Genomic DNA, 13,185 nt, shown 5'->3' on the forward strand with positions numbered 1-13,185 from the left:
TCTGGTTAGGAATATGGTAACAATTGTGGTAGCACAACCTCACTGAGGAGTGCAGATGTGGGAATCAGGGACCCGCAAGCACTGATTTAGGTCCTGACAACAGCATGTGTTATGCCTTTGGGAAAGTAGAGTTCTACCTCTATTGGATTTACCAGTATCAACTCTCATGGATACTTTTACATGACCTGCCCAACCACTGTGTTTTGTGGATTAATTAGCTAATATTTCTTCAGTGATTTGCATATGTAAATGCTATATAAATGCTAAATAGATATTAACTCTGAAACTTGCTGCTACTGCTCACATCACTGTAGTAAGAACCACTTTCTTTCTCAGTGTACAAAGGCCAATTTGCCCAAGGATAGAGCCTGCCACCACTGCAAGGCAGCACCTGATAGTCTTCAGTGTTGTTTTCAGTAGTCTTTGAGGGTTTGCATCAAAGGACACAAATCCTGTCTAACACCAGCATTTTATCTAAAACTGACAGTGAAATTTTTTAGTATGATTCCTACTTTCAAAATAGGATGGCTTTTCTTCCTGTATGCTTATTTTCCAGCTCATCAATATAACAGAATTTGTAAGATTACATGCCTTCTTTTGTGCTATGCTTTTTTTTTTATGACAGTAATTATGGCATCCACCTTGTGGTATGTGTCAGCATACCGTGAGTATGATGCCTGAAACATCTTCTCAGCTAAGGGTTATTTGACGTGATGTACACAGCTCCAACTTACCTGTTTTTCTCTATCGGTCACTGTGAAAACAAGCAGCTTAGAAGCAGCAAATCTCTAAAACTTGCACCACTTAGAGAGGAAAGACCTGGGTGAAATCAAATGGTTTATGTTTTCAGCCAGAAATAAATAAGGCATGGACTATGGCTCTCTCATCTACCAGTGAGTTTTATTAAAGAGTTAGAGCAAGCTCCAGTTTACAAGATATTCAGAACCATATGTATGCATTAATTAAAGGAATGTGGAGGAGGAGGAGGGGATCTGAGAAAATAACAAAGCAGCAGTGTATGCGTGCAATGATTTTTCATTCTGTTTCGCTTCAGCTCTGCCCCTGCAACAGAGGATCTAATCAATCTGCCGGCTATTAAGTTTGTTAATTGATAATGCATACTAATTAGGCTGTGCGCAGTTACTTAAGAGACTTTGCTAAGGTGATTGTAGGCACAAGTCCAAATGGAGTTTAAAGTATTCTGTGTGAGGTTAAAACCCATCAACCAGAATAGATGGATTTTATATTATAACAGAAGGCACAATATACCCATAAGTATTTAATGTATTGCGTGGTTATCCATTGTTACATATCCTAAGTCTACCGAACAATTAAAAATATAAAAATAACCCCTAAAAAATGTAACTAAATAAGGTGTGTGTATGAATATGTAGAAATACTAGAGATAAAGGGAAGCTGAACCTGAACCAGTCTTAAAATAAATATTCATACTAATTTTCACACTTATGTCCAGGAAAAATAGTATGTAGTTCTGCTGCACGGAAGGAGCAAGCATAACAAGAACTCAGCCTAATCTAGCTTTATGAACTTTGACAATAAGCCACATAAAATTGACATGCCTTTCTGCCCCCATCCAATAGGGCAATAAACCAGTAGTCACAGAGTAGCAACAAAAGCATGTCAACTAGCTATTTGTGATACCTAGGGAAACTCAGAGCTATTGTTTATATCATTAGAATATTATTATAAACCTAAGAGTCTCCTTTCCATTTCTAGTGACTGTGTTTGAGGTGCTCCTGACCTTAAAGAGGTAATTTTTTACATATTAATAGTCTTGGTCTTCTTTCCCCCGCCTTCTTCTTCTTTTCTATGCATCATATAAAATGAAAGTTCTTTGCAATATAAATTTGGAGTTGGCAGGCACTACTGATGGAGGTAGTGGGCATTTAATTAGTGAATGAATTGTATTCTCATGGTGTGGCCATTGGACCTAAAATCCAACCTATAGTGCTTTATTTAACTATATGAAAATGACTGGGTGACAGTATTTAGTATGTAGGAAACTATTTTTTAAGGACTGAATACTTAGAACCCAAAAGACAAAAAACAGCTAGAGAGAAAGCTGACTTCATGTCTTGCAACCTTGTTAAAGAAAATTTATTGCAATAAGATACGTCATATTGAAAGAAGAACTATTGCAGTAGAGATAATTTTATTATCTGCATGTAGCCAATGGATATAGTTGGAGTGACAGTATGTATGTACCAATAAAAAAGTTTAGGTAGCTACAAATTTGTACAACAATAAGGGTGAATTGCATATGTTACAATTATCTGTTCTGTATGCAAAGATTGTGTATTGTGTTGAGGATTATGGGGAAAATACTTTCTATTTGTTTCGTATCAGCCAGTGGCTTCAATTTGTGTATAGTACAAATCTTGGTAGACATAAGGACACTCATCTAAATGGCTGAGCTGTGATCCAGAGGGGCCATGCACAAAGATGGTGTTCACTAGGTTTACAAAAAAATCCTCCAAAAACTGTCAATAGGCTTTGTGACATTAGCAATGCAGCCTTCACAGTGAGAGATATAAAGACAACTTACAACAAACTTTCTTGAAGTTTTCTTCCTCTGAGAGTTCTGTAGGAGACATAATATCTCTTACCCCTTTCAGTGCTTCACTTAACAGTCTGTAATGAATGAGTAAATAAGAGGAGATGAACTTAAAAGGCAATCAAAGTCTCAGGGAGTTGCTGGCATGAATGAGTGATTCTCACTAGACTAGTGCATCTTAAAGAGGATACAAAGAAGATAATTTTACAAGGGAGTGTGATAACAGGACTGTGGAAATTCTTACATATCGACACTGGAGACAATAGGATTTGAATTTTTCCCCCCAACACCAACACTTTTCTGAGGCACATCCATTGAACATTATGTCACTGAAAGGCCTCCTTCTCCTTGATGGGGAAAGATGAGCACATCCAGAAGTAGTTCTGGTCAACCAAGATCAGAATTGCCCTGTGGAGGCTCCTGTTGCTCTATAGACCTCATCATATTCCAAGAAAGGATGAGGTTCCTAATGCACTGAAACATGTCTGTATAGGAAGTTTGGATGGATCGGACTGAAGAATTTTGCCTATTTCCATAGAGCAAGATGTTTCAGGGGGAATAGCTTCATCTATCTATCTATCTATCTATCTATCTATCTATCACAAATGTAAGACAAGTTACACCACTGGTCACTCCCTGTGTTTTGTCCTCTCATGTCAGCAACAAATATGTTGAAGAAGCTTATCTTAAACACCAGCAATAAGTTGATCACTGGTGATTATGAAAGAAGCTAGATGAACAACATTATTGATTAATGCTGAAGGGGAGCTTAGAGTGAGGTACAACATGGGTTCTTACATTTTAATGTGTGGTTAAACAATAAAGGGAGCTCACTTAGCTGTTGAACAGTCTCCTTTAAGGCTGTCTTCTGAACAAAATGAAAGTACAGAGCAGGTTAAATCATGCTATGCCTGTTCAAGAGACCTGCCTCTTCCAGGAATATTGCACCTGCATTATTGAAGAGGTTTCTGCTCTGACGTCTTTCTTTAGTGCACATCAGTGAGATTTTAGCCCATAATGTCAACTAAAGTGAAGTAAATACTAGGAAAAATGTTCTGCGAATATTTGCTCAAAGTGGAAAGTGGATTTCAATTAGACCATGTTTGCAATGCTTTCACATTTGCTTTCCAGGAACACTTGAGTGCTCAAGCTTTATTAGTATGAATAACTCATGAAAAAGTGAATGCTAGCTCAAATATTCAGCAAAAGCAGATTTTGAAGAGAAAATTCACTGGAGAAGTGTGTGGCTAATTTTGAATAAGAAGTACTGCTGAGAATTTTACAATGTTACTATCTCTTTGTGGACAGCTTACAAAGAGAAATAAAGTTAGTATCTGTGGATAATTTTCAGCAAATTTTCACCCAGCTCTAATGTAAAAAACCTCCCAGTGATGTTGTCTTTTCTGTAAGGTTAATATTCATTGTTTCTGGTTTCTTATGAGATTAAATTCTTAGCTTGTTGTCTAGGGCATGCTTCATGGAGGTTCAAGCACCTAGGGTTCTCATGAACTTAAATAAAATTTGAGATTGTTTAATACCCCCAGGACTAGATCACTAATTCTTGCTAGTGTATATATCTCCTGCTATAGGTAGCACAGGTTACACTTTTATAGAATTGTGCCTACTCTCCCACTTGTGTCATCTTGGAAATTTTTTTCTTGATGGTCTGGGTGAAATGCACGGCATTTAACTATGTTTGTCAACACACATACTTTTTACCTCATGCACTCTATTACTATATTCTATAGAATCGTATTTAAGATTAAAAAAGACTGTAGGAAATTTGCTGGATTGCAGTTTCATAAATTGGTGTGGGTTAGTGTTTTATTTCAGTGGCGCTCCTAAGAGTTCAAGAGACTATTTAATACAAGCAAGACTCCTCTGACTTCAATTAGAGTACAAATCTTACAGCTAAGGACAGAGAATTTAGAAAGGAAAAGAGTGCCACAAAATAAGTAATATTAATTGTAATTCTAGTCAAACCATATCTGAAAAACAGTTTTCTAAATTCCCCCTTTCAAATTCGACTGCTTCCTTTTACACTTTCACTCCCTTTCCAAGTCTTCCTCTCTTCTTTCATGAGGGGAAAAGGAGCATTACAACCATCTCCTACTGCTACTTTTGTTGTAGATGATATCTTCTTTGATATCATGCTTCCCTCACTATATACAAAGCCAGAAGCAGAAGCAAAACAAAACAGAAAAAAAAGAGAAAAATATTTTGCCTTTCACAATACACAAAGGAAAATTATTAACATTCAGCTTAATTCTCGAGTGTGAAATAAATTATATGGATTTAAAAATGCAGAAATGAAGATGAATGAAGCTCTCTCTTGCTTAGTGATCAAATAAAAAATAAACATTTGCCTAAAATGATTGCCATTGCTTAATACATTTTATATGAAATAAGATACTCCGTTGTACCATTTCTCACAATATGTAATGCTTTGTTTTTCTTCAGTACTATTTTGCTGATTTCTAAAATATTAAAATAGATCCTTTTGCCTGTTCAACAGCAATTTCTTTATATAAACAAATGCTTCTAAATGCTTTAAGAAAAGAGGTATTAAATTGGTTAAAACACAAACCATTAGTAAGCCTCACAGAAAAAAATCTGCAAATGTGAAAACAAGAAGGGAAGAGTACAATGCACATAGTAATTATTGCCATTCATCAAATCATAGCATATGTACCAGCACTGAAATTATATCACCCGAAAAGCACAGACTTTTTACATAGCCTAAAAAATTCCTTGCTTTGTTACAGTGGGTTGTACAAATAATTCATTTGATCTCCCTTATGAAACATATATGCATGATGTCTCTAAGGGCTGTGTTGTATTTGCTGTTGAATATAGTTTACACGATTTCTATATAGATTTTTCCAGGGAGAAAATCAGAAAGCAACTGCTCAGATCCCATAACTGAGTATTTTACAAGGCATTGGAAGTACTAAAACTCATATTTTATTGTAAGATTTTATTTAAAAATTGTCCACGGAAGTACGAAATAATGAATAAACTCGAGTCCTGAATCTTTCTGCATACAACTGTTGCCCTGTGAAGACTCACTGATTGTTCAGAGTAAAATTTGGAACGGAGCATTCCTTAGGCACAAAGTGAGATGTCCTTTATCCAAAGCTTATTAACTTTTGAAAGTAGTGTCCACCTAAAATAGAAATAAAATAGAAATAAAATTGATCTTCAATTTACTTTTTCATGTTTGTCATCTAGTTTCTTTAAATTATGTTTGGAAAATGCCTTCTTCCAGTAAATATACAGATCTTTTTCTTTTCAGTTTAAACCAGAGTTTATCATTGATACAAGATTTATGAAAAAGGAGCAGAAGAGCTAAAGGCACATGTAGTAATTCTGGTTTGTTAATTTTTTTAGTTGGACAAGTGCACACAATGAATTTTACACATCAAAATTTAAGTCTCACAATTCCAGCTCCCAGATCAGGTGAACTAGAGAACTTCAATTCCTTTTTTTCCCCACTTAAAACTGAAGTAAACTGGAATTGAAGACTTTGCTTTCTGTTTCGTTGTTCATTAATAGCTTCAGTTTACCTCTCGCTTTTATGAGTTTGTATGGAAAGTCATTGGCTTCATTAGGGTTTCTCTTGATTTATACCAGTTTAAGTAAAAACTCATATTGGCTCTTTTCTCTCACTGAAGATGTTGCCCATGAGATGTGTCAGAATAATGACTCAGGAAAATGAAGTCATAGACTAGACAGGGCTCCCAGAGAATGAGCGGCCTTGCACACTTCACTGGTCCCCACATCAGTGTGCGCCGATCCTGCCGTGACGAGGATTACCTGGGGAGGTGCCTGACATTCTCCGTGCCTGCTCAATCTGTTCTGTGTGGCAATAGAGGTGATAACTATGTTGTGGACATTTGTCCTCGAAGAGTACATTTCTCATACCAATAGGCTATTGACTTTCAGTAATTGCAAACTTAGGGAAGATTTTTATTGGTGTGCTGGAGATAAAAGATCTCTTGCCCCACTACCACAATCTTCCACAACGATTAAACTGCAAGTGGGAAAGAGACAAATTTGGTCCCCTCTTCTCACCCATCTGAACAGGGTATTGGTATCTGCCTACATAATCAAAGAATCAGCATACAGAGATTTATTTCACAGCGGGACTTGCACCACAAAACTGCAAGGCAATTTGTTATTGATCATTTGTCAAGTTTTTTTGTCATAACTGGATGCTAATAAGGGATATGAAGGATGAGAAAAAAAAGAATACCTGATTAATAGCCTTACCTTTAAAGACAATTATAAAAAAAAATTAGTATTACTTTATAGAGTCAATAGTTCTGAAAGAGGAATTCGACCAGTTATATTACTTGTTTAAAATATAACAAAGACACCTGGAATTATAACATCCTTTGCACAGTGGATGTCATATTATGTTTTTTGGTGATTACGTCAATTTAATATTTCACGTATTATTAATAATTCCTCATTACATAAAATTATTACTAAACTGGCAATTAAGTGAATGTGAAGGATCCATATGCTGAAGTGTTTGTAACATTTCAATTATGAACTTCACATCAAATGTCTTCCCGTGTACATCAATAACATTAATGAACAATCTTTTTGCCAAAACCACCCAAATGCGTTCCATTATCTTATTATATTTTCACAGAGCCTTGCTACATCTTCATAAATATTAGCTTCAGGGAGAATCAGGTAGTCTAGTTTCTGGCTCTATAGCACAAACAGGTTTCCTCATATCTCAATAGTTATCAAATCTAGATATTAGTGTTTCAGCTAATGGCAACTTCTTGTTTCAACTTGTCTTCATCAACTTGATTTTACTCTTAATATTTTTCTTTGTATTTATATTTCCTCCTAATTGTTTAAAATAAAATCTCTCCTCAGTTAAGAACACTTCCCTTCTCACTGTTGCTCTTCAAAGACAGGTCTATTCTCCTAAATTAAACTAAATATTTATCAGACAGTAGCCAGGAAAATCTGTGCACTGAAAATCATAATGGTGCCTTTAATTCTTGCTTTCAATCTGTGAACCACATAGATTAACTGTCATCTTTCCTGTAAAAGCGTGTCAAACAATTTTGAAAGACAAACAAGGTGAAGAAAGGTAATAAGTGAATAAAACAGACAATTAGTATGCATACAAAACCCCTACTCATTCAGCAGTACATTTTCCCTTGCAAGGACATACTTCTCCAAAGCAAAGTGTGTTAGTAAGATAAGTGAACTTCAGAAATGTTCCTCCTTTCATGTTTGGCATTCTGGTTTAATCCGTCTGGGACTGATGCCATTTGTTTCCTTGTGCTTTGAACTGATGGACTGTGGGACTACCAGTGTGGCACAGATCTTGCCTTCCTGCAAAAAGACAAAAGAAGTTTTGCAAAAACCTGCAAAGTAACCTGCAAAAGTTTTACCAGTGGTCATTACTGACCAATGTTTATTAGACTGTTCCTCTCACTTGCCCCTCTTTAAAAATTATATATTTGCCCATATCAGTCTGATATTACTGCAGAAGGCACAAATATGAGATAAACAAACCATAGAGAATTTGTTTCCCATTGGTGGTTTCCATGCAGATTAACATGTCCGTCTTTGTGTCCAAAAGCCTGGACCAATAAAGTATCATCTTAATTCTTGTATGATACAAATTAGCAGTAAGCAGAGAAATACTAATGCCTGCATTTATCCCAACAAAGAAAGATAGTCAAGTTTGAGGTTGCTTCTCCTGAGTTGGGTAAAGCCTCTAATGCAGGCTCCATACAGAAAGACATAGTTTATCTCTCATTTAGTTCTTGACTGAGGGTTTAAACTTCCACCAGGCTTCTCATCATTGTTATAAAACAGGATTCTCTGCATTTGCAGTTTGTACACTTTCAACTTGCCCGGGACATTAATGCAAACACAGGGATGATCACATCACATCAATACCTTGGAGCCCATACCACACAGATAGCATGTGGTACAATCCTGCAGAGTGTCTTAGCACAAGGGCACTTTATTCTTTCCTGTTTCTATTTGCACACAGGTCCACTCTTTAAAAAAATTAAATATTGCGGTAACAATAGCCTAGTCATGGGAGTACTATAAAGCAGAGATGTCCTGGGGAAGATGACAGAAAAATCTTCTTCAATACTATGAAATTTTTGGGTTGGGAGCAAGAAGATTTGCTCCTCCACAGGGCCAAAAACTACAGTAACCATTTAGAACACCATGGCTTTGTCAATAATGTTTCATAAAAATACTAAAACACCAAGTACCTCTTGTATTGGTGAAGATAATTAATTTTTAAGAAAACACTTCAGCCAGGATTTTCAGAAGTAGATACAGATTGTAAGTGTTCCAAAATTCAGATTCCTAGCATCTGATTTTCAAATCTTCCTGACAGGTTTGTGAAGAGAACATGAGTGGCAGTGTTTCTTTTCAAAATCATCTCTTTTTAAGCTTTCTTCCTTTGAGAACTCCAAAATTAATTTATCTAAAATTATTCTCATTTTCCCTCCTTACTTTCTGAGAATATTCATTAGATACAAAATTTCATGTAAGCATTTCTCTGCTTAAATGCATAGATGACATAATGTTAGAAGTCATAACCTGTTCAGGTCTCCCATTTTGTAGTGGGAAAGTGGCCTTTTGGAGACAGATTTGGATTTTGGGTTGGTTGAATGGTGGACTTTTGTAGAGCAGCTATTAGCCAGAAATAGCACTGGCTCGGACAAAGATCTTCCTTCATATTTTCGTCAGTCAGCCAAATTTTCACAGATTTCAAACTGGCAATATTCAGTGTTGAATTTAGAAAAGGGAAAAAGGGGCAAATCAAAGCAGTTTTCCTAGTGGAGTTTTGGTATGTGCACATCATCAATCTGGTTAACTGTCCTCAATATTCCATCTCATTCTCCCTCCCTCTTTGTCTTTCACTTGTGGACTTCACACAGACATTCATACATATTCTGCCCTTCAGCTTTGTTGCCTTAAGTGATCATCTATTCTGTGAAAATCCCTTTTCTCCATTCTTTTCCTGCTCACAGAACCCCTCTCCACAATGCAAAAAAAATTGTCCTTATTTGAGTCTAATTCATTAAAGAACTAATTCAGGAAAAGCCAGTTGGAGTGGGAGAATCTACCTTGTATGAAGATTCCAGCACCAGGAAGTCCTTTGGTGATCCGTTATGTGAGCAATCATGCAAGTTAGAGATGTTCCAAAGTAACTTTCACTTCAGACTTAACTGAACTTTACAGGACTGCAAAAAGTTCTATTTGCAACAGAGCTCAAACCACAAAACCACAATATATAATAAAGGATGCTCTTTGTTACACAAAACCAGAAAAAAATTAAGGCAGCAAGTAATTTTTTTCCAGAACAAAAACAACCTTTGCCTTTACTAATTATTTCACCACCAGTCACAGAAATGAGCAAAAAATATTAATGGATTTTCTGACTGCCAATAACTGAAATTTAGCTAAGTGTTTTAGACAAAATTCTGATGTATCTCTTCCAAATCTACCTTTTTTAAATAAGCAAGTATTCATAGTTCATTTGAGACTGCCATTTTCTTGAGAAGCTAGGTAAATCCCAGAACCTTTGAATTTGTGCGAGGTTGATGACAGCACTGTTGTCTTTATCCTGTATCTTTTTAGAACTTTAAACATTCAAGCATTCTGGGGTTTCTAAAATTGCAGTGAAATCAACATTTTTCACATGAAAAATAAAACAAGCCTTTGTTTTCACAAAGTCTTGCTGGTATTGATATATAGAATTATTTTTCATCTCCAACCAAAGGTAGTAAACTATCCTCAAAACAGTCATGGCAAATGTGCCTTGCTAGAGGTACAGTCTAATCATCCACTATTGGTTAGGTTTAGTCAATCCCACCGCATTAGCATTTGCTCCTTCAGCTTTGTAGAATACAATTTTCCTTTTGCTTTCAGTTATTTTTCATTTGAATCTATTCACTGTTCTTATTATCCATTCTTTGTAATAATGGAGTATATGCACTTCTTGTAATAACCTAGCACCTGAAATAAAAAACCAGCCCAGGACTCCATTGTGCAAGAAACTGTACAAAAGCAGAAGCATTGAGTCTTTGCGAAATATGCAGTCTAGATAACACATTAATTTTACCATGGACAACGAAAAGAGCTGTGTAATGTTGATCAGTATGATGGGACATCAATTCATCCATTAGCAGCTTCAGCATTGTCAAGCTTATTTGTTGGCATCCCAGCACAAGAGAATTGAACAGTGCAACATGAGGATGGATGGAAAGTATCCATCAACACGTGAAGGGAGGCAGCACCGGATCAAGCTCTGACAAAATCCTGCAGGTATTGATATCTATCAGCATCTTTCAGCTCCCACAGAAGATAGCAAACCATCCTCAGAAACAATTGCAACAAGTACAACTTTGGCATGAAAAAATACAGCTTATATTTTCACCTAGGCCTTGCTGTGTTTGAGCCAAGGGACTTCATGAGGATTAACACCATGCTTAATGTGAAACATTGCATGAAGGCACAGCTTTGCTCTGTCTCCTGAAGGCCATATTCCCCTGGACCTATACTGGTAGAGCTTTGAGGTGTTTGTTGTGTGCATCTGGTCTCCATCAGAGCCCACTTGGAGGTCTCTTAGGCATTCTTTGTTGCAGGCTTCAGATATGTGTGTGTTTTATTTTGGATGTTTGGCTGTGAGTTACCTGGGCATGGCAGCTGAATGCAAGTGGAAAGGGATTCTTTTGGTGGCCCCTCCTGTACACCCTTACAGTATTTCAAACATTTAGCAAACGTTTGCATATAGGTCATTTAAACTATCTGGATGAATCTAATTTTCTGAGAGATAAGTTAGCTTTTTTTTAGTATCTCCTTATTCCATTAATAATCTTATTTGCCAAAAAACATCACTCTGGACATTGGAAAGACCTTTGTGAGACTAATTACATACCCTACTGATCCTGAGTCTTAAATGACTAATGTCATTTAAAACTTAAAAAAACAAATTTTTTTTTGAAAATAAACCACAGTTTTATATTCAAATAGAGACAAAACTGGATATTCCCGATGTGCTCCATAAAGCACTGACATAAATCCTTGGATTTATGTAGACCTGTCATGCAACAGGATCCTTTGGATCTTCCACACTATTCCAGCACACCGAGATGAGAATTTAATCAATGAGAATCAATTCATAGCCCAGCTTCCCTGCAATTTGTTTTTCAGTATATGTGATGCAATGACAGTTTGTCTTTATAAAACTCTGATCGTAATTCCCAGGAGCTGCTGGGTGTGGGGAGACAGCAGAGTTTCTTCACCCCTGTTGCTACAGGATGTCTTGGCTATTGTAATTCCCAGCTTTGCAGGTGCCAGTGGTAACTCTTCTCTCCTCTTTCTCTGTGGGAGATGTTTCTCCCACTCTTCCTGGAGGGTGGGAGCACAGCACGAGGGAGAATCATCAGCAAAAATCTGCAGCACAGCTAAAGGAAGAAAGAAACCCTTCCACTAGAAATTTTACCTGAAGGTGCAAAAACCTCATAGAGAAGGGAAGGAAGCCTTTTTTCCTCCTAAATAAAATTTTTATCTAAACCAATTGGGAAACCAAGCTACAGCACCCCACACACCAACTTTCAAGTCAAAATCACTGTAATCAGCATGAGTTGCACATTACACACTTTTTCCACGTATATCTTACCAATGAAAAAGTAATGCCAATATAAACAGAGTTAACTGTTTGAAGGTGCTAAGAATAAATGCACTTCTTTCCTTTGTGAATGGCTAGTTTGGCAATATGTTGTAATGATATTTTTCTTTTTACGGAATCTATGCGTCTGGGGAAGCAGACTATAGAGTAACAAAATGGGGACTTACCAGAGGCAAAATAAAATATGCTTGATGGACTCCTGACAGAAATAAACGGTGTAAATCAACTTTATTAACCACTCAGACATGGAGGCCAGCTGCAGTCAGTCCCCAGTGTAATAGAAGAAAACTGAAGACAAATACTATTTGGAAAATACAGAGGTATTGCTGCCAGCTCTCACAAGACACATCATTCTCATCCACTTGGTTCTCTGCTCTGCAGCCTGCCCAGAGCTCCAACAGCTCCTATCCATCCTGCAAGGTGGTCTTGAACTGCAGAAGGGAAATTAAAAAGGCAAAGGACTGAGCTCCTGGTATCCCCGGCAAGTTGCCTTTGCTGATGCACAGTTTCCCCATCACTCCCTGGGATGTGCCTGCACCTAGAGCCCTATACAAAGGGAAATAAGGTCTAGTCTTGACCCCACATTCAATCTCCTATAACTTAATCCTTAGTCAATATGAATCTGGATACTCATCTTCCCAACACGTTTATTCATGGGGACAGTTTACAGGTAAATGGAGATATGAGATACTGCTATTGACATTGTGAAAGAGAGTGGTTTAAATTAAATCTGAGTTCATCCAACTTAATTAAACTTAATTACATTAAATTAAACTTCTAATTCCACTCTTCATGTTGAAACAATTAAGATCTATTTTAAGATATTTTTAGTAGTAGTAGAACTTTTATTTTTTGTTCTCATCCCCTGACCTCTGCCTGGAATCTGTGTGTGTCTCAGAGGAAGGCTTTCACT

At 36.7% G+C, this 13,185-nt stretch overlaps 1 long non-coding RNA gene across 1 annotated transcript; it reads right to left on the minus strand.

Moving 5' to 3' along the window:
* Positions 1-881: 881 nt before the first annotated feature.
* Positions 882-12,384, minus strand: LOC104698549. Its single transcript, XR_002043334.3, has 3 exons — positions 9,706-12,384; positions 7,776-7,939; positions 882-5,741 (listed from the first exon to the last, which is right to left on the minus strand). It is a non-coding gene; the product is annotated as an uncharacterized LOC104698549 (long non-coding RNA).
* Positions 12,385-13,185: the final 801 nt, after the last annotated feature.

Source organism: Corvus cornix, chromosome Z, assembly GCF_000738735.6.
Source record: "Corvus cornix cornix isolate S_Up_H32 chromosome Z, ASM73873v5, whole genome shotgun sequence".
Lineage (NCBI taxonomy): Eukaryota > Metazoa > Chordata > Aves > Passeriformes > Corvidae > Corvus > Corvus cornix.